General features: G+C 39.6%; 1 protein-coding gene across 5 annotated transcripts in view; it reads right to left on the reverse strand.

Annotated features, from left to right (window-relative positions):
• The window catches only part of BACH2 (BTB domain and CNC homolog 2), a 358199-nt gene that overhangs the window by 139844 nt on the left and 190534 nt on the right, over positions 1–27821 (reverse strand). For 2 of the 5 annotated variants that reach the window (XM_029943600.1, XM_029943599.1), the window contains exons 3-4: positions 12428–12576; positions 6079–6262 (exon numbers count right to left, since the gene is read on the reverse strand). The gene's annotated coding sequence lies outside the window, so the exon portion shown is untranslated. Of the gene's footprint in view, positions 1–782; positions 993–6078; positions 6263–12427; positions 12577–27821 lie in introns of all 5 variants that reach the window. The other 3 variants (XM_029943601.1, XM_029943598.1, XM_029943597.1) reach the window with 2 other exon arrangements.

Consider the following 27821-nt stretch of genomic DNA (forward strand, 5'->3'; position numbering starts at 1 on the left):
AAGAAATATGTTGCATGTGTACTATTGTGGAAAGAATAAACACTTGTGAGTTCTCAATCGATGTAATGGATAAAAAGAAAATAGGAGATATAAGGCATATACTATCATCAAAATAAACTTAAGAAAAAAGGAAAAAATTCTAGTGAGTTTATTTAGGGATAGACTCTCATTTCCCATACAGCAAAGAGCCCTAGACTTTGTACAGCTTTAGTAAATAAAGCAAAGTCTATAAGCACAGCCTGTATGCTGAGGATGGCACATGGCACTAAGACATTTTATACCATGCGTTTTACACTGAGTTTTTATTTTAGAATCATCAACTAACATTTTTTATGTAAGATGGTACCTTACATAAAACAGAACCAACCATCTTATTGTTAACTTAGGTTTTTCCTATCCACCCTCAGAATTAGTTTTCCAAGTATCTTGGTTCTAAGTTTTATGGTTGGGTGAATAAAATAAGACTGTAACTATGGCTACAAAATAAAGACTAAATCACACAGACGATATGGATAGAGTGTATTTCAGAAAGAATAGAAATCAAGATTAAGGTATTATTATTGTACCATTACCTATTTGTGTCCTATTTCAGAAAGGTTGCTTAAAACCTGTCATTTGGAAGTCTTATAGAGACATTCTACAGAATATGAGGTGTTCTTCCTGTTAACACATGATCAGAGATGCTTATCAGGTTTATTTCATAAAAACAAAGTATCGCATATTTAAGAAAGCCAGAATGAATGTTGTTTCAAATCTCTGTCCATTGAGGAAAAGACACTTACTTTCTGGTAAGAAGCGACCGTGTTAATTGCAGAGCACCTTGAAATTGGCTTTTTCAAGAACTGGCACTGGAGGTCAAACCAGAGGAAGGTGACGAGCACATCTTCGATGGCTCAGAAGGCAGCAGTACAACAATGCTCTTGCTTTCTCCTCCTAATAGTTCCCTAGAGATAGCCTGGCGGATGGACCGAAAAAGGGGTGGCCTCACTTCACTGCAGGAGGATGAAAGAAAATAGAAGTGAAAAAAATAGTTTTTCTCCACAAACTGCGCTCTAGGAATCAACTGTTCTTAACTCCGAGTTCTTTCACGAAACGAAATGCTCTGCGCCAGTACACTTTGTTTCCCTTACGGAGGGAAGGTGATGAGAGGAAACAAGTGTTAGGAGAGGATTAAAGAAACATATGTTCTTATTAAAGCAGGGTTTAAAGAGAAATAATGTTACAGAGAGAATGGTGATTACCTTGTAATAATGTACGTTGAATCCTCACTAAAAGAAAAGAAGGGCAAGCTTAATATTGAACACCTAACACACCCAGCTACAAATAGCAAGAGAGGGATTCTTACACTAACCAATTTATACAAATTAACTTACAGTTATTCCCTTGTGACTGACCACATAACCTATACCCCAAGTAAACGTGATGTGGTTTTACATGTACACATCTGTAACTTCTGTAAACTAATTAACAAAGGAGAACACAAAATACTCAGGTAGAATGGAGCCCAGTGACTTCCACCCTGCAGCCAGTGGCCCTGTAATATCTTCCCCTTGGTGCTGACAGCCTTTTCTTCCCTCCTCTCATTCCGACACAATGCCGTCAGGTCTGTCTAAGTAATGTAATTTACTGGAGTGGAATTCCCCTGGTGCCCCGTGCAGCACTTGGTGACAGTGTCATTTATACTCCATAGTGTCGTGGCCTGACACTGATACATCAGCCTTCATCCCTCATTCACAGCGGAGCGTGCAATTTCACCTTCTGCTGTGCCCTTCTGTAGTACGCGCGTACAGATTTACTCCATTCAGCCCTAATTACAAACCGTGGTTAAAATGCTCTCATTAGATTTATATTTCTCACTCCAAATGTCAATCTTATTGAAAATTCTGATTTTTCTGAGGATTCATCCATTAGCAATAAACTCTAAAGCATTCCATGACTGAGTGCATTAAACTGGCAATGCGGACATGCACTTAAAATACATCATTAGAGTAAATCTCCATTGCAAATGCTTTATATTATTCAACCAAAGGAATAATGAGCTCAGCCCAGCCAGTACCCTCAAATTGCACATGAAGGATAGGTTAAAACTGGCTGTTATCCAGGAAGAAGCACATGGTATATCAATGGGATGGATTTCAGAGTCTCTGTCACTGCTTAGGAAGGAGTGGGAGGAAATCACAGCCAAAGCTGAATTTATCACCTTATTTTGCCTATGGTTTTTACAGAAACTTCAGTCCATGGCAAAGTACACTATGGCAGGAAAAGATAATGGGGAATGTGTGTTCATGGAGGGGAGTGAAGCTCTACCTGAGATGCTAACTAAGAATTTTGTTAAGTTACCTTGAATGATTGGCTCTGCCTGAAAAGCATTCTTCCATTCCATCCAACAGAAAAATTTTAAAAAGCAGCATTGTCTGGATACACTGTACAAAGTTGGGTACTATTCTAATAAAAGACAGATCTTACTGGTGGAGCTGACCTGAGAAACATCTCCACCCCAGTCTGTTGGGTACTAACATTAAAAACCCATGGGGCGCCTGAGTGGCTCAGTTGGTTAAGTATCTGAATTCGGCTTGGGTCATGATCTCGCAGTTTGTGAGTCTGAGCCCCGTGTCAGGCTCTGTGCTGACAGCTCAGAGCCTGGAGACTGCTTTGGATTCTGTGTCTCCTTCTCTCTCTGCTCCTTCCCCACTCACATTGTTTCAAAAATAAATGAACACACAAAAAATTAAAAATCCCCAGAAACCATAAAGATAATGTTGATATGGAAATTATAGACCAGAAATTATATCTGTGAGTGGAATGACAGGACAGACCATGAAAAAAATGTGGAGAGAAATAAAAAGAAGAACAATAACAACCACCACCACCAACTAGCAAAATATATCAATTAAAGCCAAGCTGTCACTGTTTTATATCAGTACCATGTTCTAATTCCTTAGCTTATTGATCTCATTTATCACTTCTTGTCAGGTCCCAGATGAGGCAAAGTCAAGGTGCAGTCAAATTTCTTTTTTATTTTGATAAATGAAAAAACTGCATCCCAGGAAGGTCATGGAGGAGGTTGAAGGAACAGTCTGATGGCAACTCTTAGCATCTAATAGTGAAGGTTAACCAAAGTAATTAAGTGATGCCTACCCAATTACGACTTTATGATGAAATATATAGTATATTTACTTTTTTAAAAAATTAAATAAGCACTATACCCAGCGTGGAGCTTGAACTCATGACCTGAAGATCAAGAGATCATGCTCTACTGACTGAGTCAGTTATGTGCCCCCAAATATTTACTTTCTTAATGGAAAAATTTGGTAGGCAGAAAGACTCTGAGAAGGGCAAATATGCACTCCATTAAGCAGTAAATAATTTATTAAAAATAATAAAAAGTGAAAGAAGTGACAGAAATTGTTTTCTGTCAGTATCTGGTCATCTCTAGGACTGACCAGTAACCAGAATTTTAACAGATGCAATATTTCTGTAGAGAATTATACCACCATGTAAGCTGATTGCTCCTGAAGTTTTCCCCAGTCCTACTTGAAATATTTAAAACTGCCCTTGATTACAACATCAGCACTCTCTTTCATAATGTATATCAGCAGGTACTACAGTTAACATGCAGAGATGTTAGAACTGAAACATCCATGCTTAAACAAAAAACATAGGGAGAAGGTAAAAATAACTGAATATACTCAACATAGTAACTAACCTTAAAAGGAAAGAGAGGCTTACATTGTGCTGATTTAATGGCAAAATAAAGAAATGATCCCCCAGATGGCATCGGTAACCTATGAAGAACCAAATTACTCCACGAATGACCTGTAGCATTCTGTTTGAGAAACACAGAACAAGAAGCTGATCACATATCCATTTAATTCCCAAATATGTACCCCAGGCATACAGGGGAACCCCCAAATAACCTGAAATTCTCCAGCATGCTTGTATTTCACAATGGCACCAGTAAAAGTTAACAATCACATCCTTTTAGTAAGTGCTTCATATATGTTATTTCATTTAATCTGCACAACCACCCTACGAGGTAGTTACTATCCCTGTTCCTTTTTTCAAATAAAGACATCCAGGCTTAGGAAAAGTTAAATAAACAGAACAAGGTCAGCAGATAGCTAAGTTTAGATCTGGTCCTGAGCCTTTCTCCCAAAACCCTTGCCTTGCTTTAGCCTCCATGCCTCACCCTATCTGCCTCAGTTGGAGATGTCAGTGAGGAATGTGGTCTGCAGTCTTCAATTTCCAGAGGCTTCTGGAATGACTGCCCTCTTGATTCATCTCGTTTTGCAAATTACATCAACCTGAACGGCTCAGAACACTTGCAGACATTTTCATTCTTTGGAAAAGCCACAGCCACTCAGCCTGTGGAATGGGGACAGCACCATCACTGGGATCACCAAGGTACAAATTTCCCTGTGAACGCTGACGCCACCTCTCTTTGGTGTTTCTTCTAGCCACAAACTGACACGTTATCACTGACTGTGGTTGCAGTAGACTCAGCAGCCAGATGAAGGGGAGTTTTTACTCGGTTACTGCTCCTTCAACATCTGTGTCCAAGGAGAGTCCTCCAGGGCTGGCACGCGCACAAACCTTGTCCTCCCTCCCCACCGACCGAATCAGTACACAAACAAAAGGCTTTGCTAATCTCTTGGCAACACCGCTAAGAAATCCTTCCCTTGCTGTTCTGCGAGTCTTCAAGAAACAACTTTCTAACAATGAGTCAAAAAGATGGATGTTTTAAAAGAGCATTTCAAACAAGGCAATTACTTTTTTAAAAAAGATTCAAGGATTCTATCACTTCTTCTTTCAACCTTCCATCGACACAATTTGTTTATGTATGAGTTGAGTCTTTCTTCCTTCAGAAGGGGAAAATGCTGATAAACTAGCACATGTAGACAAACAGCGCAAAAACCTGGCTGCCTCTTGCTGCTTAAACAGAGTCACATTTATTTCCCAACACACCACTTACCAGACAGATGCAAAGATGTGGGCAACCCAGTCATCAGAATTAACAGAGTGATTGTGCTTGCACTACATATTCTGATTTGTATGAATCTTATTTTTAGCCATGCACAAAGGGCAATAAATGGAAAATCTTATTCTAACCGCTACTTTTTCTGGGCCACCCACACGGCTCCACCTACCGCACAAGTTCACAAACGTAAAAAACCCAAAAGCAGGGTTTGTCCTGACAAGGGATGCAAAGAGGCTAAAATGTGTGACATTTTTTCCAGTTAGTGTTGGTACTTTCACTCTTTTTCTGTATCAGGACTTTCAGGGAAAACAACATTGACTTATCTACGGGCATTTTCCAAGACTCCACATTGGTACGCCATTCAGTGCACAGGCAAGCGAGACCCATGAGGCACGGGCACCACCCTGCCATGAGCCACATGTCAACCAACTTTCAGCAAAGAAACGCACCCGCAAACATTTCTGTACATTCAGGGAGGTGATACCTACAACATTTGTTTTGAGACAATGACAGCATCTTAAAAGTTCTTCAAATGAACAAAAGTGGTATCAGAAACATAAATATTGCTAAAGCACAGCAGCCTGTCAGAAAGGATTTTACCCAAGTTAGGTCAATATCACTGGTCCTCAACCTGCCATTAGTTTGCAGTGGAACAATACTCACCAACGCGGTTACCCCCTTGCCATCTCCCTTCCCTGCGGTCCACTCCCCTCCCTGCCTGCCCCGTCCACAGTCCCCACCGCACCTCAGGCAGCTCACCAAGCATGAACTCACACGGCTGCCGCGCCCGCCAAGCAGCTGATACTGAGACACAGACACTTTGAGAGCAAACAAGGGAAGCACATTGACGAAGAGGACGTTTTCTAGGGGCATAGGAGGATAGAGATGAGAGTCTATTTTCGATGATTCTCTCTTCAGACTTTTAATGAAAAGTTAAATGATTAAGGTCCCAGGGTACCAATTAAAATGCTTGTTCTTCTGAACCCTCTGCAAACCTCAACAGCAAACATATGCAGGTAGTGATCAATATTTAAAAGTCAATTCAACGAAATAATTAAGACGCGAAAGGAGGCAACTCTGAGAAAGGCATCTTTCTTTACCTGTGTGCTTGCTCATTATCCAGAAACTAGAGGAAATGTTCCGTCATCCTCTGGTAGTTAACACATGCCCTGCAGAGCTAACACCTTCTTCCGATAACACACGGTACGAGAGCAGCCCTGATGAGGTGTATCAGAAAATCTTTTTTGGGTTATAGTCCACTCTTGTCAGACCTTCTGACTAGTGCTGTAAAAACACGGGTAATTAAGTGTTACGAAAAAGTGGGTCATATACCACGGAGATACAACCACACCGCCCCCAAACTAGGCTCCAAATGACTGTGCTCTGAGAAGGTGGGAGGGGTCTGAACACAGCGAAAGCAAAACTTTTATGTGGTGAGGAGCATTTTGGTTTTCACTGGTTTAGGTTAGAGAAAGTTAATCTCAATGTCAACTACAAACCAAATAACTTCTAACGTATTATTGAAATTTTATGACAAATGCTGGCTGTTAATGTAATGGGAAATTCAGATACAATGTCATAAAACAGTCCAAGGGACAGTCTCAGGTTTAAACGACATGCCCATCACCGAAGAGCGAGTGCTGTGTGACTCAGTGAAGCAAAGCGGTCAAACCGAAACTGAAGACAAAGAAGCAAATTCTTATTATCCACATTAGCATCTCCTTCTCCTAGGGAGGATCAAAGTACTGTATACCACTTCCCCACACCTGTAGCCAGCCTGGGCATTCAACAATCACGGATATTTATCAAAGCACCCCTCGACTTCTGTAGCAAGAAGGCAAGATGTAGTACCTGAATTGAGCACATTCATTCATCTGTTACTCATGAGCCATGGAAATGTTAATTCAATACATACGGAATCCCTATTATAAACAAGGACACAAAGAATGTGAATGATGCAGAGAGAAGAACCTAGAAGAATCTGCTTTCAAAGAACTTAAGTCTTGTAAACGGGATAAGACCTAGTCATGACCATGCCAAATACAGATCATTCTTTTAAAACAAGATCTTTTTTTAAAAAAAAAATGTTTTATTTTACCTTTTTGAGTGGGGGTGGGGTAGGAGCAGAGATAGGGAGATATAGAATCTGAAGCAAGCTCCAGGCTCCAAGATGTCAGCACAGAGTCTGACACGGGGCTCCAACTCACAAACTACGAGATCATGACCTGAGCCGAAGTCCACGCTTAACCAACTGAGCCACCCAGGCATCCCAAAGTTACTTCTATTTTAACAAAAGGAAACAATTATTCACTTATTCTGCTCTTCCTAGTAATTAAAAATACTTAATACATGGAATCCAGTATAATAATCTGCCTGGCAACAAGTAAGACATGAAGTACAGGAAAAACCTACTAGAAACAATAGATTACAGCTTCTAGTTAAGCTCTACAAGGACTCTAGAAATCCTGCTATACTCCAGAACTTTGCAAATACTGCTCTTTCTCATCATGATCCATGGTTCGCGCACTCTCCAGTTGCAGATGCCAGGGCCCTCACAACGATCAATGGGGGTGGGGAGGTGTCCTTGTAAGTGGTGCTCAGAGATAGGTGTCACTTTGCTAATGAAAGGCATATCCAAAAGAGAGAACACAAATAATTTCTAAAAAGCAACATATTGGAAATTATGAGAATAAGTTGATAAACTGTGCTACAACTGATAACCACTTGGTAACGTAGCTTTATAATATGCGTGGTTGAGTTTATTTGCAGATTCACAGGGAATACCATGTGAAGTTTCTGATTTACATATTATTGTATACTACCATGCTGGTAACACTACCCCTATCTATACCATTAGTGTATATGCAGAAAATGAAAATTAATTTCAATGATGCTTTGAGCAGAACAAAATCCTAACACTAAATGCTACAAATAAGCGCATCATACAATCTCTTTAAAAAAAGCACAAAAGAATTGGCTTCAAAACTATGCCAATGGTGGGGCACATGAGTAGCTTAGTTGGTTAAGTGTCCGACTCTTGGTTTCATGTCAGGTCATATTCTTGTGGTTTGTGGATTCAAGCCCTTTATAGGGATATATGCTGACAGTGTGGAGTCTGCTTGGGATTCTCCCCTCTCCCCCTCTCTCTGTGCTCCTCCCCTGCTTGGGACGGTGCTCTCTCTCTCTCAAAAAAACCATATGCCAATGGTTTCCCAGTGACTATAAGAACTAAATATATATGTTCACAAAATTATTTTATAGATTACTCTTAATATCACTAATATTACAACTACTAAAATGCTTCCAAACATAATGAGCATAAGGAGAATATCTGAAATTTAAATTCTGGCACTGGAAAGGTGGTAAAAGCTAAAACTTGCAGTTTTTCAAGAAGAATAAAAATGGTATATTTTTCTTTTAGAAATCAATAGTTTTATATTATTATTATTATTTAATAGTTTTAGACTATTAATTAAGGCATGAAAATAAGTCTAATAAAACACCGTTAACTGGACTAATTGAGGACAAGAAGACTATTTTGTTTGTTTATATTTTTTAATAAGTGACCGACAGCTAGACAATGCTCTTTGTTGAGAACCTTTTGAAAGTAGTTTCTTCTCTTAATTATAAAACGTTTAACCATTTTCAGTGATTCAGCAGGTCAGTGTTATCAGCCACAGATACTCTCCAGGGTTTATTCTCCATCTTCACTAAACCAAAGCTTTCTTGTTTTCTGAATCTCTATTTCTGAAAAAGGGAAGTAGGATGCGCGCGGTAGGTAGGGTGGGGTGTGCAGGAGGGGTCTGACCGGGGGTGGGGAAGGGTGAAGGTTAGTTAATTCAGGGTTCTGTTTTGTTCGGTTCCAAGAAGCTAAGCCATCACTAAACATGATTCAGTGTCTGGAATGAGGCAATCTGATTCCTAGGAGACATGAGAACCTATAAGGAGATTCCCCAAGGGTCTATCTTTGTGGGTTTTCTCTACCTTATGTCATTCCATCTGAGTAACTTGGTTTGCTGGTCTTCTCTGGGGAAAAACCATGTCAGTGTGTCCATCTAAAAATTATGATCTCTGAGCTCATGGGGCTGAATTTATTTTGATTTAATTCTATATCCATGTCATTTCAACCCAAGCTTAGGGTGCAGGCAGCCACATGTGGATGTCAAGGATGAATAAGCACTGACTTTTCTTTCTCTCAGACTTGCTGCCCCAGATTTTCTTTTCTATAAAAAAGCTTTAATTCCAGTTTCTGATATCTTATCAGCTAAAACCTTTGTTATTTCACCCTGTTCTCCATCACCTTTGCTCTCTCTCCATCACCTAGAGAGTTCATTTCTAAGCAGGTTTGGAAAGTCAGGGTAGGAACAGTGGGACTGATTTATACATATTGTACTTTAACTTTGATGACTTTATTGGTTATGCCTTTCCCTTAAGCCAAATATATAGATATGTACGTACATGTATAAAATATATAATACATGAGTGTGCACACACACACACATAATCCTGATTAGCCCCTGATTATTTCTTCCTCTGTCCTTGAGAAGAAGTGTGAAATTTTAGGACAGAGGTTCCTGAGCTTTCTCGAACTATGGGTCCTTAAGCACTGCTCTTCAAGAATTACAAGCCCTGGTCAGACCCAAGGGCAGGGTCTGAAGGTAGTACAGGAGGTCTGAGGAAAACATGGCTACTGGACCCATGAGAATTTGCTGATCGTTCTCCAAGACCAGCTTTCAAGAAAGCAAAATCCCCCTAACGTAGGGCTCTAATAGACTAACCTAGTAAGTTCACTCCTGCATATTCCTTATAGAACTGCAGGACTCACCAAACTGATCTGTGATTTAAGGGTACTACAGTGATTTGGTGATGAGGGGTAAATTAGACCCAGGCACCCCCAAAATTATTAGTTAATGGAGATTTAGGTTTATAGCAAAATTGAGTGGAAAGGAGAGAAGGTTCCCATAGCTCTTGTCCCCACACTTGCATGGTACTTTTACAGAGACATGCTAGACAACTCAGTGACTTGAGGGCTTCATCCCAGGCTGCGGGGAGTGATTTCGGCAGGCTGTGCTAGATCTGGCAGGAGCTTCAAGCACTGAGTCACCTGAGGCGAGTCACCTGAGGCGTCAGAGCAGCCTTCTTTCCTTCCCAGCCTGTAGTCATGAAACTGACTGACATCGAGCGTCACCATACAGGAATACCTGATGTATAAACATGAACAGTCACAGATGCCAAGGCAGGAAGGAGATTAAGAAGCATTTGATACAACCTACTTCTTCCATATCATGGTGAAGATGCTTCATAAATTGAAAAAGCTTGCTTCCAAGGATGCTGTGCAGAATAACTAATTAGTGCTTGACAGAGGTGTTATAGGTAGTGAGGACGGAGTAAGAAGGCATAATTACATCAGTTACTACTCTATCAGCCCTCCTACCAGCCGTGTTACCCTTTGTGCAGCCCCAAGAAGTGCTGGATTAACTCCTTACAGAACTCTTTTTTTTTAATTTTTAAAATGTTTTCTATATTTATTTTTGAGAGACAGAGAGAGTGCGAGGAGGGCAGGGTCAGAGAGAGAGGGAGACACAGAATCTGAAGCAGGCTCCAGGCTCTGAGCTAGCTGTCAGCACAGAGCCTGACGCAGGGCTTGAATCCACGAACCGTGAGATCATGACCTGAGCCAAAGCCGGACGCTTGACTGACTGAGCCACCCAGGCACCCCGAACTCTTTCATCATCTATCACTTTTTGCCTTATTTTTCTGACTCTGTGTTTCTTATGTTAAATACATGCACTTACATATACCTCCAGGATCTCTGGCTCTGCTAATGGTTAGGCAATAGATAGGCTCCTTCATTGTGTCTGCTTCAGAGCTGCTTTATGAACAGTGATTATTCTCAATTTCTGAGAGTTCTAATAAAAGAACTGTATGTTCTCCTCTGAATGAACATTTACCATATCCAAGTAAAGTGTTATAAATCATAATGCTAATCCACAGATTTAAAATGCCCAGAAATTTCTCATACATTTCCTGGACAGCATCACTCAAACTATTTTTATACTCACATCAACTCAATGAAACAAAGGAAAAAATGTTTAAAATTCTTACAATGAAAGCTAGAAATATACAAAATGCCTATATATTCAAAGGCACATATGTACATTTGCATGTATGCTCACATATATCCAAATGTGCATTTGTTGAGCCAAAATCTTCCACTTTTTTCTATTAACATGGAATAAATTGTTCTTGTCCTCAGGGGAGAGGTGATTGATTTGTTCCAAAGCTAACACTGATTCTCAAAGTGCTGATCCTCAAAATATGTCAGTCCTGGGAACATAAAACCCCACAAGAACCTGGACTTGGTGACTTGGACTATTTATTAGACATGTGCCTCCTTTCCCACATGTGTTTTGTAAATCGAGTCCCATGTAAGTGCATGAGAAGAAAGATAATACTATGATGATTCACTTTGAAAAGCAGCAATATGTTTGTCAATCTGGGGGAAAAAGATTTCCCTTTTGAGTGTATCTCAGACATGATGATCAGACCTGCAAAAAGACTGTAGCTGTCATTTTAGCCTAATAACACGACAGTCAGAGACCCTTGTTGCAATCCAAGGGCAAAGAATGACCAATACTATTGACTCTAAAGCTGGTACAGAATAACGGCATCTACTTGGCTGGACATTCAAATATGACAGTCCTAAGAGAGGACCTTCAAATTCTTTTCTTTTCCTTTCAAATTTTTAAATGTTTATTTTTGAGAGGCGGAGAGGGCAGAGAGAGAGGGAGACACAGAATCCAAAGCAGGTTCCAGGCTCTGAGCTGTCAGCACAGAGCCTGACATGAGGCTGGAACCCATGAACCATGAGATCATGACCTGAGCTGAAGTCAGACCCTTAACTGACTGAGCCACCCAGGTGCCCCACAAACTCTTTTCTTGAGACATGAGTCAGTATGTTAAGTAAAATACTAAATATGTTAATTTAGTGACATTTAATAGTGAACATTTAAGATGTTTTTCTCCCTTTATTGTTCATCCTTTCAGTTACACGTGAATTAAAGCAGTGATTCTCAAAGTGGAGTCTCTGGACCACCTGCTTCAGCATCACCTGGAAACTTGTTAGAACAGCAACTTTCCAGCCTGCCCCAAATCTACTGATTCATAAATTCTGGGCATGAGGTCCAGGAAGCTATACCTTAACGAGCTCTCCAGGTGTAAGTTAAAGACCCACTGCATTACACCATTCTGGTGTAAGTTAAAGACCCACTGCATTAAGGAGGCACCAATATGAAGATTCTAACCCCTGCTCCCTTCCTCAGCTATAATTTTCAAGATGCTTTGTTAAAAGAAAAGTAACCGATGTGAGTTTAGGCTACTTGTTGTTATCATCTAAGAAAATTCTTACCATTGCTTGGTTCGAGGAAAGAAACCTCAGTCACAACTTACATGTAATTTTTCCAGGCTCTGCGCTGGCTTCGAGTCTTAGGATGCAGGGAACTGGGCGAAGGGAGAGATGAGAAGGCTACAGCAATCCATTCAGACATGGACCCCAAAGCTTTGCAGGGCAACCTCGTGACAGGTCAGTGAGTGTCCACCTGAATTGGGGGGAGGGGAAGAGCTGTCCATTAGCAGAATAAACTTCGAATGTTAACGTTTTTCCCTCCTCTCCTGCTGTCCCTTACTTCTATGACTTCTGACTTACTGTGCCTCTGGCTGTTTGCCTTTTGAGAGCTCCACATAAACAGAACGTGATAAAATGGCCCATGTTAATAATGCCTGAGCTTCACCTACAGGGAAGCCCTGTTCGGTGAGTATTTCCTTAGGTGAGTATCCCTCACTGGGCTTTCAAACTCAGAGGCAGTTTGGAGACCAATGTCCAATCTCATGAGTGTTTTCTTTCAACAAAGGAGAACACCTTGGCTTAAAAGACACATGCGACTGCAGTAACAGGAAGATACAGGAAGCAAAGGATATATTGGGGAATTCTAACTGAAATGAGATGATTCTCTGATGCCATTTAAAAATTTTTTTTAATGTTTTAAAATTTATTTTTGAGAGACAGAAAGAGACAGTGTGAACAGGGGAGGCTCAGAGAGAGAGAGAGACAGGGAGACACAGAATCCAAAGAAGGCTCCAGACTATGAGCCAGCCATCAGCACAGAGCCTGATGTGGGGCTCAAACCCACGAACGGTGAGATCATGACCTGAGCTGAAGCCAGACGCTTAACCGACTGAGCCCCCCAGGCGCCTCTTCTCTGATGCCTTAAATATGTTTATTATATATATAATATTTAAATTATTTATTTATTAAAAAACTTTTAGAGAGAGAGCATGAGCAAGGAAGAGAGGCAGAGAAAGAGAGGGGAGAGAGAGAATTTTAAGGAGGCTCCATCCTCAGCATGGAGCCTGATGTGGGGCTCGATCCCATGACACTGGGATCATGACCTGAGCCAAAATCAAGAGTCAGACACTTAACATACTAAGCCACCCAGGTGCCCCTAAATATATTTATCTTTAAGACCTTTTTTTCTGATGTTAAATGATACATGCTTATTGTAGAACATTTGGATAATATGAAAAAGTGTGAAGAAAATAATACCAAAAACCAGACTTTTAACTAGTGAGAATAAAGGAGAGGGAAGGTAGGTGGGGGGGTGGGTGAAAATAGGTGATGGGGGTCAAGGAGTTCACTCCCTGAGATGAGTAACCAGTGGGGCGTGGAAGGGTTGAGTCATTATGTTGTACCCCTAAAACTAAGATAGCACTGTATGTTAACTAACTGGAATTAAAATAAAATAAAATAAAATAAAGAAAAAGACGGATCAATTGTAACCCTGGAGCTGATAAATCACTAATGATATTTTGTTGTATAATTCCATAACCCCTTAACTGAAACTTCTGAGCTTCAGAATATGTTCCAGAATTCAGAATTGTTCGGTGTCTAAAAACCATTTTGATGCAACTATGATTTATCGTATAATATTCCATCAGGGTCTGGAGCAGCACCCCAGAGTCTGACATATTTCACAATATTTCTGTAGCAAAACGGATGCATATTCTTATTAAGTTGTATAAAACAGAATCTCACATTGGGTTCAGGCCAGGTTTTTCTACCAAAGAAGTTACCAAAAAACTCTTTTGATTTTTGAATGCTTTTGGATTCAGAAATGGGGATAAAAGATTGCAGACCAGTATTCTTTTCCAGATACACAAAAAACTCAGAGTTTTGTTTCTACTTTTCATTCAGTGTTACACAAATGTGAGCATTTCCCCAAGTAATTAAAAACACTTCAAAAACATGCTTGTCAATGTCTATGTAATATTATATTCCACTTAGAAAAGGTTTTTTTTTAACGGTTTCATTTTGGGAATTACATTTTTTTGTTGCTGTTAATGCAAATAACACTTTGAGGGACATATTTGAATATCAGATTGTCTGAATTTCTGAATACTTTCTTAGGTGGATTTTAGAAAAATAACTATTGGGTCAACTGGTGTAAACTTTAAGGGTCTTGATGATTTTCCAGAAAAGCTATGCCAATTTACACTCCTAACACAGCATGAATGCCTGGTTAATTTGTTTAATTACCCACATTATCATAGGCAAGGAAAAAGACACTTGCATCTCATACATCTTAACAAAGCTCTAATCAATGATAATCATACTTAGGAGGTTTTATTTTTGTTTTTCTTACACAGAAGATAGTGAATTGCTCACAGACTTTCACATAACAAAAGAGAAATGGGATCAACGTGAGTTTACCAACAACTGGAACCTCATTAGACCAGACTGAGTCACATTTGGGCAAGAGAGGCTGTCACTTGTCCATGGAGTTCTAAGTTTGAAAGTGGAATGAGGGTGGGTATGGAAATAATTCACACATCATCATGAGAAGACAGACAATCAGATGTTAATTATTTGTGGGCTGATAAATTCTGCTTCCAGGATACCGAGGACTTGTGTTTCCCTTCCTTTTGGTGTTTTTGTATTCCCTGGACATTTTACTGCTACTCAGCATGGCTATCAAAGAGCAGAAAGAGATGTGAAGACAGAGCCAAATCAGATGAGCTAATAATAATGGCTAACGCTTATGAGTGCTTATGATCTGTCAACTCCGGTGCTAGGCACGTTGTGTGCATTATCTCATTCAATGTGAACTGGTATCAAAACTGGTAGCTGCAAAGTTTGAAAGTATGTGCTCATTCATCAATCACTGTTCCACCCTAATAAGTTTGGAGGAATTAGAAGTTTGGAATTTCAAAGAGCTATTCAAGCCTACTGTCTTATTACCATGGTTCCAAGTCTGGTTATAAACCACAGACTTTGCCTTTACTTTTTTTTTTTTTTTTTTTTTTTTTTTTTTGGTCAGCACCCTCTCTAGCATCTACACAAAGCAGGGGAAATGACATAAATAAAATTCAAGAAAACTCTAGATAATAAAAAAATTCTTTGAAGGTCTTATATTTACAGGAGGAAGACCATATCTCTTAGAGTATAAAAGAGAGTTGGGAGTCTGTTATATGACACAAAACAGTGCATACACAGAGAAGACCTGAGGATACACACACAATATATACTTCAAAAAACAAACACACAGACACATTCTTCCCAAATGTGACTGGTATATAAATTGGTAATGATAAAGTCAGGGCTCACAACACCAAGTTTCTTTTCATTTACATTTTTGTCTAATAATTTTTCTTTCTCTTTTCTCTTTATCCTTACAGGATAATTGGTGTAGAGAATGCCACAATTTTCATAAGCTAGTAAAAAAAAATGAAGATATACTTCTTTGTTATATGGAAGGAAATAACACCATTCTTTTCCTCGTATATAAAGTTAGTTTCTGCATAGAATATAGTATATACTGTAAAATGGCTAGGGTTCAGAGAGAGACAGAAGGAGGGAGGGAGAAAAAAATAAAGAAAAAAAGGGAGAGAGAGAGAAAGAAAGAAAAGAAGGAAGAAATTAAGAAAGAAAGAAGGAAAAGGAAGGAAGGAAGAAAGAAAGAAAGAGAAAGGCAGGCAAAAATTCCATTTTATTTTGGGAGTGATTTGAGTTGATCTTCCCAATAATCATATCTAAACACAAGGGATGTTTCTATCAAAATTATCAAAAGACCAAAAGACAAAAGATAAATCAAGAAGTGAATCATTTCCTTCACTGTGGCTTCTCTTTATAATTTAAATAACATTCTCCTGACAGTGAGGTGTCAAGTAAGTAGAGTGGCTCCAAAATGATTTTTCTTTGCCACAGTTATCTATGTGGTTAATTTTCTAAGTATGCCAGGACTATAGGATGTGAAAAATAAGGCAGTAATAGAGGAAATGACTCTTCAAAGAACATACTTTGTTTTTTCCAAAATGCCTAATTGCTTGGGGGAAAATACAAAAAATAAAATAAGCCACCACTAATGACAGAAATGATTACCAGAAACTCTTCATATACTCAAACTGCACAACCAGCATTTCTGAAGCTAATTACAAATTTGGATTCTCTCATTTTAAAAATACACTTCGAAGCAACCCACTTCTGTTTTAATGCTGAACCAAAGTCTGTGCAATTGGCACGTTATCAAAGTAAAAAAAAATGCGTTGCTTGAACAAACTTACCACTTTCAATGTCACTAAATCTTCAACTGCAAAATACCACAAGCTAAAAACTAGTAATACCATGCGGTTATGTTATCTTACATTTACAAAAGAGTGTATAGTTTCCCAAGCCCTAAGGGATGGAGGACCTCCGGTGATCACAGCAGCTTTGTTACCTTGGGGAAGTCATTCACTGCCTTTGAGCCTAACACCTTTCACAGGCTCTTGTGAGAATTAAACAGATTAAATGAAAACATATACAAAAGGGATTTTGCAAACAGTAGAACAAAATAACATTATTCTTTTTATTAGCAACTCTGTGAGGCATAAAGATATCTACCCCCATTTTGTGGTTAAGGTAATTACTAGCTGGAAGATAAGGGACAAAAAAGGGACCAAGTTAGAGGAGATTCTCAGGTTTTATCTCTAAATTGGCCACAAACTACCTAAGTGATTCTGTGACTTCTTTCTTTAATAGCAATGAATACATAGGATGAGTGATTTTAAGGTCTTTTTGAGGCCAGTGGTTCTGTGATCCAGGACTTGGCGATGGTAATACAAATTCTTTGGGAGCAGTCTCTCCTGGAGGCCACGTGCAGCACCCACCAATTTGAGGCCTCCAGAGCTGGGGTCGGGGTTTCTGAGCAGTCTCCCACTCCCAGGGATGCAACTGACATGAGCAAACTCATTTTGCTGGATTAACTGGGGGGGGGGGGGTCCTAGGTAAATGGCCAGAGCCTCTCAGGAGGTACTGGAGGATCCATTCATCAGTTGATGGACATTTAGACTCTTTCCATGATTTAGCTATTGTAGAGACTGCCGCTATGAACATTGGGGTGTGTGTAACAAATGCCTGTACAGTTCCTGGGATATGGGAGGTGCTCAATAAATGATAGCTATTATCATTATCTCTTAAAAAAAAAAAGGAGGTACTGAAGAAGCCTGAAACAGCAGCTCTTTATTTTTTTTAATTATTTTTTTATGTTTTAATTTTTGGGGGGGAGAGCTTCTAGATAAATTTTTATTTTAATTAATTAATTTATTTTTCATTTCTAAAAATAGGCTTTATTTCTCTATTATGAACAGTTTTTTTAAACTGTAGAACAGTACCTATTTTTATTATTATTGAAAAGGGTATCTTGAAAGCTTTCCTCCAGCCTCCATTCCTTCTTACACACTCTCCAATTACAGATTTCTCTATTCTTATGATTTTCATAGTATTCCAAACTCCAACCAAGGAGCTGAATACATTGCATTGTTATTTCCTATTTATTAGTTTTATTGCCATCTGAGCTCTCTCCATGAGACCATGTGCCCCAGGAGGCCAGGAATGTTCCTGTCCATCAAGACGTCCGGGCTAGCCCAGGGACTAGCATACAGCAGATATTCAATACATGCTCGCCAGTAGCTCTTTATTAACTGGTACAGTTATTTCACACACTAACAAGTAGTATAGCCAAATAGGCATATACCACCCGAATGTCAGTCTTGCTAACAGCCCCACTGTTGTTTGGCTTTCAGTTTCAAAGAGATGGCCACCTCTGTGGGCCACTCACCTTTCTTGACTAAATTCCTACAGTGTTGGGGAGGGAGGAGAGGCAAAAAGGCTACGTTTTTGTATTATGAGTGCACATCATGGTCACATGGGAATTTCACTTTAAAAAGATTGGAGCTGCTAACTTAGGTCTCTACCAGCACTAATACAACTTTCTGTTATGTTCAATATCTGTGCTGTCCAATATGGCAGCCACCAGCCTCATATTCATACTCAGTAAATGCATCTGGTACAACCGAGGAACTGAATTTTAATTTTAATGTATTTAAATATAAATAGCCACAAGCGATTAGTGGTCACTTTATTGGACAGTGCAGCTCTAGGCTGCTCACAAACTAGTTTTCTTGGACATACTTCAGACCCCAGAAGCACACAGGACAACACCCATTCAAGAAGTTTTTACTGACCTTCCTCTGGGTGCTGGGCACCATTTAAGTGTCTGAAAACAGTGGTGAATGAGAGCCATGGACACTTCCTGCCCTCATGGCATCTCTTAGCTAGACTGATTTCTGAAGACCTCACAAAACCTTGACGTCGTTCATAGGACTGTGCTTAGGAAAAGGTGGGTGAGTAGATATGGTAATGCTACACTAAGCATGAAAGCACAGCTTTTTCATTTCTTCATATTTACTGTTAGAGAAGCTGGGGAAAGTTTAAAAAGAGATATCTGAATGATTACTGTTCATTCACTTACAAGTAAAGTCACATATCCCAGAAATGGGAAATTATCTGTACGTAATTCCCTCTTGCACAAACATAAATCTACTTTAAAGAAAAAGTCAGTGGGACCTGCATTCTTAAGCCTAAGAAAAAGTAAATGGTATTTAATTACAGCAACAGTCATAAAAGTACAAGTGGATCTTGAGCTGCAAACAGTGGGCAAAGGAACATTGATACCAATTAGCAGTGAAAGGATCAGGGTTTCCAGAAGGTACCTCTTGTATAAGTAAGGCTGATTGCATCTTTGTCTCTACACTTCAACTCTCAGCTAAGATTTTCTTAGTGGTTTTAATGGGATGTAGTGAACAAAACGCTATTTGCTTTTCCCCAGGAAACTGCAGGTGGAGGTATTTTTTATCTACATCACTAATCTAATGCCAACAACATAATTTCTAAGAAACATAAAAGTGGTTTGGTTTAATCCTTTTCCAATTTCCAGTACTGCCTCCCCTGTCCTCCTGTTGTCAATTCCTTCCTAACCACCTCTTCTCACATTACTGAAAATTTGAGTGATACAAAGGAAACAAAACAAAACATTTAGAATTGGTTTATGCTCTTGTTTGAACCTGAATCCAGGTTTGCTTAAATTTAAAAGGGCAGAGACATCATACGTGGGATACAGTGTTTTTAAGTTGATCCTCTCCACAGTATTATCACTTGAGGCAAAATAGTCACTGAGCTAATAACTCGGTCTTGCTCAGTATCCCAGTGGCTTTGTACTAGGATGATACCATTGTGACAATCGGACCTAGCTTTAAAGTGCTACTCTGGTGCCCTGCCCAAAGTTGGACTACTGATTTGGGGGACTAATAAATATTTCTTACACATACACACACACACACACACACACACACACACACACACACACACACTCCCATCACTTTTTCTTACTGGACTGAGTGGAAAGATAAATTACAGTGGTCAGAAAACAAAACAAGAGTTCAAAACTTAGTTCCAAAGTACAAATTGCATTTAAAGACTATCAGCTGCTGGAAAAGGTCAGATCTCAAATGTTCCACTGGTCCTATGCTGTATAAAATATTGCTAAAAATTTGGTGACAGCTTTAGCATTAATATGTAAACTGAGAGTGGCTCTGGCATCCTTATTCATACTCAGAAACACTAAGTGGAGTAGTCACACACCATTTTATGGCCAGAAGGGCTTTAAAAAGAAAGGGGTTAATTTTTGGAAACTACAGAGATGAATTTCTAAAAAATCTACATTTAAAGCAATTTAAATAGTTACTTGTATAAAGAAAAAGACCTTTGAATCATAGATCTTGTGGCTTTTGTGTTTTGCTCTACTGGCATGGGAAGGTGATGCAAGGAAATGTGCTTTTTTTTTTTTTTTTTTTTGTTACAACCCAGAAAGACGCAGCCATTTCAGACAGGATGGAGAAAATTCAGATGAAAATGTCTCTGTAAGTTTCCACTTACACATTTCAGGTGCTGGGACCAAGTCATTGGAGAATTATAACTAGAAAATTCACTTCTTTGGTATTCAAGATGTTTATATTCCCAAAAAAAAGCGGATTGCCCAAATTTTCACCTCTAGTATAAGTGGATGGTGCTATTTCAGAACTACTTGCCATTGATAATTCAGAAAAGAAAAAGCCAACAAGAAACAAAGTGTTGGAAAGACACAACATGAAATGATTTTGGAGTTTCTGTGGACTTTATAGTTTAAAGAGTACTGGCCTCTATTTGTTAATAATTAATAATAATGATGATAATAAAAGTTCCATTTGCTGAAAACTTCTGTCTGCTGGAAACTACACTAGGACTTTTACAAGTTATTAATTTGTTTGTTGGATGAAAGAACCATGGCTCAGACAGGGTAAATGCCTTGGCTAAGGTCACACTCCTGGAGAGGGTATGACATGCAATCTGAATCTGTGTCCACCTGACTCTAAAGGCTACTCTTTTCTTATACAACACTACCACCCACTAGAATTTGAGAAGATTATATCCTTCTTCCCAAAGGAAACATTATCAATTTTCCACATGCTACTAGTAAAATGTCAAAGTAACCTGACAAAGCTGTGGGTCCTACAGTAATTTGATTATTTGTATAAAAAGAATTAATTAACCTGTTAGTACTAAAATGGTTATATATCACACATTAGAATTAAGTTAGAATTAATTAGAATTAAATAAATTTTTTTCTGCTGCAGTTTCTTTAAATAAAAGTACTACCAGGTAGCTTATTAAAAAATGATCCAGATCATTCTCTAAATGGGAGTTAACACACTGAATACCTGTTCTCAATTATGGAAAATGGCAGTGAAAGCACTGTATGAAGAAATCTCACTCTGAGTCTTGGTCTCAGGAGAGCATGACTATCCCTGGCAATGTCCAAGGAGAGAATGCCTGAAGCAGGCTATGATGTGCCATTTAGGGCTCAAGTACTATATTTTCCATCCTTATGTCAAAGATCATCCATGAAATCACATAGTCAATGACCAAGTTCATCTGCAAGAATGTTGATGGGTATGCATGTTGGGGCTCTTCTCAACTTAGTGAAGGGCAGTTTCTTGAAAACTTGGATGGGCATCAATAGTGCCTCAACTTCTCCCTGGTTTGATACTTGGTCCAGGCTATCTGCCTCCTTCCCCTTAACTGAGAACTTTGGCTATGCCTGTGCTTCGTCTATCAGCCAGAAAAACCTACAGAATCCTATCCATTTTGGGAGCTGCAAATGCCTGCTGACCTCATCTGTCAAGGGCAGGTGCCCCTTGACTCCCAAGCTGCCCAGGTCTAGGTGTTAGGTAGGTCTCACACAAGGCAAGGTGCTGGTGGGCTGTCCCCAAGTGAGGCTGGTGAGGTCCACATAGAGCTCACTGCAGGTGTGAGGGCCGCAACAAGTTTAGCCAATGGCTTTGAAGACAGTTGAGGCAGGTGTTGTTCAAGAGGGGTATGATTAACCGTTCTAGAAAAAGGCAATACCACTGACCCAGTTGTTCCAGCTAAAAACCTAGGAGTTACTTTTGATTTCCCTCTCTCCCTCTCACTTGTTAACATCTAGTCCACCAGCAAGTGCTGTGGATTCTACCTCAACTTCTATCTCCAATCTGTCCACCCCTCTCCATCTCTACTGCCATCACCATCATTTCTCTCCTGGCCCACCACTACTGTGATGGTAACTGGTTCCTCTGTTCTCAATTCCCTTTTCGCCCTGAAAGTCCCCAGGACCACCACAGATTGAGTGATTTGCTAGGAGGATTCCCAAGACTCAGCATATAGTCCTGCCTATGCTTTGATTTATTACAGTTAGATCTCACCTGCTTCCAGCTCTAACCATGACTAGAGACTCTGGCCACCAACCCTTCCCTCCAGCTGTCACCTCAATGCCTCATAAGCCTCTTCCTCCTCCACACAGACTTTGCTACCTACTGCCTTTTCCTTGCATGACAAACTCAGCTTCTCCCTCTGTATCTATAGTGGCTACGTTCCTGCCACCATCTGCTTTATATAAAAATCATTGTGCTTAATTTCACTGTGATCATATACCCTTCAGTGAATCCAGAGCCATGACTCAGAATCCCACAGCACCCATAACTACGTGGCACTATAGGGGCCAACTTCAGTCTTGTAGTGTAGGCACTGTGCCCAGCCTGACACCCACTTCCAGGCCCCTCATCCCAGCCTTCTGTCTTGGGTCAACTCAATCTTTTACCCTTCTCATTCCCCTTTCTTAGTTTATGGGTGATTCTTGGTAAGCTGAGGAAAAGATAAAATAGGGAGCAGAGGACAGCGAAAGTCAGGAGCGGCAGAAGCTGCTACGTGTGTATACACAGGGACCGCAGTTATCTGTATGGACTGGAGACTGTTCTGCAGACCTGTTTTCCTTTTTGTTTTTTTCATAAAGCATGGATCAGCAGGGATGAAAGGACCTTGGAAATCACTAGTTCTACCTCCTTCTTTTACTGATGAGGAAACAGTGATGTGAGGAGAGGCTTGGAAGGAGAAAGCAGCATTTATTGAGGAGTTACCATCTGCTTTGGATACATGTCCCAGGTCCCACAGCCAGCGAGAGAGTGTCTCAGTTGGGACGACACAGTGCTTCAGTGAGCATTTTCATCCCACACAAGCTTTCACTGGTTACTTACATACTCATATCACACAGAGGAAAAGGCTTAATACTCATCACAAAATGACACTTGGAATTCCCATCTCAAAGGTGAATGGTTTTTCCCTCTGTGTCGTCCAATCCATGTTTTTTGTAGTAAAATACACAAAACGTAAGAGTTACCATTTTATAAAAACAGAACTACACTACAACTCAGCAATTGCATTAACAGGTATTTATCCAAAGGATACAAAAATGCTGATTTTTGTGAAGGGGCACATGCACCCAATGTTTACAGCAGCACTATTGACAACAGCCAAAGAATAGAAATAGCCCAAATGTTCACTGACTGACGAATGGATAAAGAAGATGTGGTATGGGGTGGCTCAGTTGGTTAAGCGTTTGACCCTTGGTTTCAAGCTCAGGTCATGATCTCATGGTTTGTGAGTTCGAGCTCCGTATCGAGCTGCTGTGCTGTCAGTGTGGTGCCTGCTTGGGGTTCCCTCTCCCTCTCTTTCTGGCTGTCCCTCACTTACACATACTCTCTTTCCCTCTCTCTAAATAAATAAACTTAAAAAAAGATAATATACACAGTGGAATACTACTCAGCAATCAAAAAAGTTGAAATCTTGTCATTTGCAACAACATGGATGGAACTAAAGTGTATTATGCTAAGTGCAATAAGTCAGTCAGAGAAAGACAAATATGATTTCACCCACATGTGGAATTTAAGAAACCAAACAGATGAACAAACTGAGGACTGAAGGGGAGGGTGGCTGGAGGATGGGATAAATGGGTGATGGGCATTAAGAAGGGGGGATGAGCACTGGGTGTTATATGTAAGTGATGAATAATTGAGTTCTACTCCTGAACCCAATATTACACTGTATGTTAACTAGCTTGAATTTAAATAAATAAAAATTTTTAAAAAGTTACCATTTTAACCATCACTAAGTATATAGGTTCAGTGGAAGGAAGTACATTAATTTTGCTGTGCAGCCATCACCATTACTCATCCAATATATTTAAAATTTTTTTAATGCTTATTTATTTATTTGAAGAGAGAGAGAGAAAGTGGGGGAGGGGCCAAGGGAGAGGACGAGAGAGAGAATTGCAAGCAGGCTCCACACTGTCAAGTCAGAGCCAGACGTAGGGCTTAATCTCATGGACAATGAGATCATGACTGAGCTGAATTCAAGAGTTGGACACTTAACCAACTGAACCACCCAGGGGCCCCTCACCCAATAAATTTTTGAGCATATTTTCTGAATACTAAATTCAAAATGAGATTGATGAATACCCCAAAACAAGCCTCAAGGAAAAGACAGGTAGAAAATAAGCTTTGGGGAGTACATTTCATCTAACAAAATCTTCCATATACAGTAGGCTACCTGTGGCATATTCTCCATGATTCTCCCAGTCTTGCAACCAGAACTATGAGAATGCTGGCCTGTGGGTGAAAAGGTAGCCTTTGTTGCTTCCCTAGGTTCTCTACTAGTTGTATTTGCTTACAGAAATGTTATGCAACCCAGGAAACAGCCTTCCATGCCACCTCCATAAAAGGACAAGTAAAACAGTATTTCTTGGAAAGATAGGCATTTACCAATGTGCTGCATCTAGATGGAGCTGTCTCCGCCACTCGAGTCTGTTCCTAAGCAGGGTTTAAAAGTGTTGGCACAGAGCACAAAGAACGTCCCTTAGCTGTTCAGCATTTAGTTCAACTCCACAATATATTTAGCAAGACTTCTTCCCCAACCCCCCCTTCCCTTCTTGGTTTAATGACCTCAAATGTACCAACATCCTGTCTTACCTAATCCCCTAACAAGTTCTATCAAATGCCAGGATGGAATCAGACAGCACTGCAGGCAGTGAGATCATTCACTAGGAATTCATTTTTATTCCAAAAATTAGGAGTGCCAGACCATTTAACACAATCTATCGCACAGCCAGAAAATTAGCCTGGCACTTTAAGAGAAACATCTAAACTAATTTTTTTAAAACCTCCTCCTGTCACAGGTCCTTTAACAAACCGATGACTTTCTCCCCAGAAAAAGATTCGTATACACAAAATATTTTCACAAACTGGGAGGGGTTTAAAGGATCCCCTATGAGCCCACAGAGCCTAGGTGAAAACCCCCCACTGTATGTGAAAAAAGAATTCACTTTGTCTCCAGGCCTCTGTACTGGGTCCCTGGAGCATCCCAGAGGATTAATGTAACAATCTTTACCATTAACATAACAGTGTCTATTTTGTATTTAATTCCTTTGCTTTCTCTTCTAAAGCACCCTTCAGGCTTTCACACCTCCAACCCCTGGGAACAATGTGCCCACCATGCTAAGCAGCAGGCCATGTGGTCTGTCCAGCCAGGGACAGGGTTTCTTCATCGGTGGCAGTATGGTGCAGTAGGAGGAGACTGAGCCTGAGTCAGACAGGAGTCCAGTCCCAACTTGCTAGCTGACTGACTTTGGCCACTAATTTTTAAAAAGGCTCAATTTCCCAATATAAAATAATAAGGATGATTATACAACTTATAAGGCTTTTTTTTTTAAAGAATGATTGAATGAGCTGATATATACATAGTTCCTCAGACAGAAGGTGCCTAAAAAATGGTAGTTCCCATCTCCCCTCTCTAGCTTTTTATTTATGGGATTCAGCATATATTCTGCATTATTTATTTATTTAATGTTTATTATTTTTGAGAGAGAGAGAGAGAGAGTGAGCAGGGGAGGGGCAGAGAGAGAGGGAGACACAGAGTCTGAAGCAGGCTCTAGGCTCTGAGCTGTCAGCACAAAGACTAACACAGGGGCTTGAATTCAAGAACTGTGAGATCATGACGTGAGCCAAAGTCAGATGCTTAACTGACTGGCCACCCAGGCGCCCCCATTCTGCATTATAGAAGCAATGCTGCTGCTATCTATTAGGTAACTGGGACCACATATGCTTGGCGCTTTAAGTATCTTTTTAACAGGTTTATTGAAATATAATTCATATACCATAGAATTCACGATTTTTAAGTGTCTAATTTGATGGTATTTAGTATATTTACAGAGTTGTGTAACCATCACCACTGACTAATATCAGAGCATTTCCATCATCCCCCAAAGAACACCCATCCCCATTAGCAATTATTCTTCATTTCCCCTTCCCCTCAGCCCTTGGCAACCATTTATGTACTTTCTCTCTCTATGGATTTGCTCATTCTGCACATTCACATAAATGGAACCAGATAGTATGTAGTTGTTTCTATCTCGCTTCTTTCAGTTAGTGTAATGTTTTCAAAGTTCATCCATGTTGTAATACGTATCAATATTTCATTCCTTTTTATGGCTGACTAACAATCCATTGTATGTATATATCATATTTTGTTTATTCACTTATCATTTCGTGGACATTTAAGTTGTTTCCACTTTTGAGCTGTATGAATACTTAAGTACAGATGAATATATGTGGACATATGTTTTCAATTCTCTTGGATATATACCTCTTTGTGATGACTAATTTAATGGATCAATTTGGCTATGCAATGGTACCCAGATATTAAGTCAAATGATCTTAATGCTGCTGGGAAGGTATTTTTTAGATGATATTAATATTTAAATTATTTTTGGTTTGAGTAAAACAAATTATCCTCCATGAAATGGGTAGGCCTTAATTATCCAATCAGTTGAAGATCTTAAGAAAAAAGACTGACCCGATCTCTCCCAAGGGAGAGGGAACTCTGACAGCTGACTGCCTTTAGGCTTACTCTACAGCATCAGCTCTCTCCCCTAGACCTTCAGCCTGCCAGGCTACCTGCAGGCTCTGGACTTTCTAGTCTCCACAATTGTGAGGTAATTCCTTAAAATAAATCTCTTTTTGTAACAGACACATGAAAAGTTGTTCAACATCACTCATCATCATGGAGATACAAATCAAAACCACAATGAGATACCACCTCACACCTGTCAGAAGGGCTAAAATTAACAACCCAGGAAACAACAGATGTTAGTGAGGATGCAGAGAAAGGGGAACGCTTTTGCATTGTTGGTAAAATGCAAACTAGTGCAGCCACCCTGGAGAACAGTATGGAGTTTCCTCAAAAAGTTAAAAATAGAACTACCCTACAACTCAGCAATTGTACTACTAGGTATTTACCCAAAGACTACAAAAATGGTGATTGGAAGGGGCACATGCATCCCAGTGTTTACAGCAGGACTATCAGTAATAGTCAAATTATGGTAAGACCCCAAATGTTCATCAACTAGTGAATGGATAAAGAAGATGTGATATATATAAACTCGGTGATCGAAAGGAATGAAATCTTGCCATTTGCAACCATGTGGATGAACTATAGTGTATTATGCAAAGCCCAAGTCAGTCAAAGACAAATACCATATGATTTCATTCATATGTGGAATTTAAGAAACCAAACAGATGAACACAGGGGAAAGGAAGGAAACACAAGATAAAAACAGAGAGGGAGGCAGACAATAGGAGCCTCTTAAATACAGAGAATAAAGTGAGGGTTGTTGGAGGGTAGGGGGCTGGAGGGATGGACTAAATGGGTGATGGGCATTGAGGAGGGCACTTGTTGCAATGAACACTGGTTGTTATATGTTAGTGCTGAATCCCTGGGTTCTACTCCTGAAACCAATACTACACTGTGTGTTAACTAACTTGGATTTAAATTGAAAAAGAATCTCTTTCTGTGTATATGTATATTGTATATATATATCTGTATATATATATCTTTACCATTAACATAACAGTGTCTATTTTGTATTTAATTCCTTTGCTTTCTCTCCTAAAGCACCCTTCAGGCTTTCACACCTCCAACCCCTGGGAACAATGTGTATATATATATATATATATATATATATATATATATATATATATATATATATATATATATATATATATATAT

The sequence above is a fragment of the Suricata suricatta genome, chromosome 7 (assembly GCF_006229205.1).
Source record: "Suricata suricatta isolate VVHF042 chromosome 7, meerkat_22Aug2017_6uvM2_HiC, whole genome shotgun sequence".
In the NCBI taxonomy this organism is placed as follows: Eukaryota; Metazoa; Chordata; class Mammalia; order Carnivora; family Herpestidae; genus Suricata; species Suricata suricatta.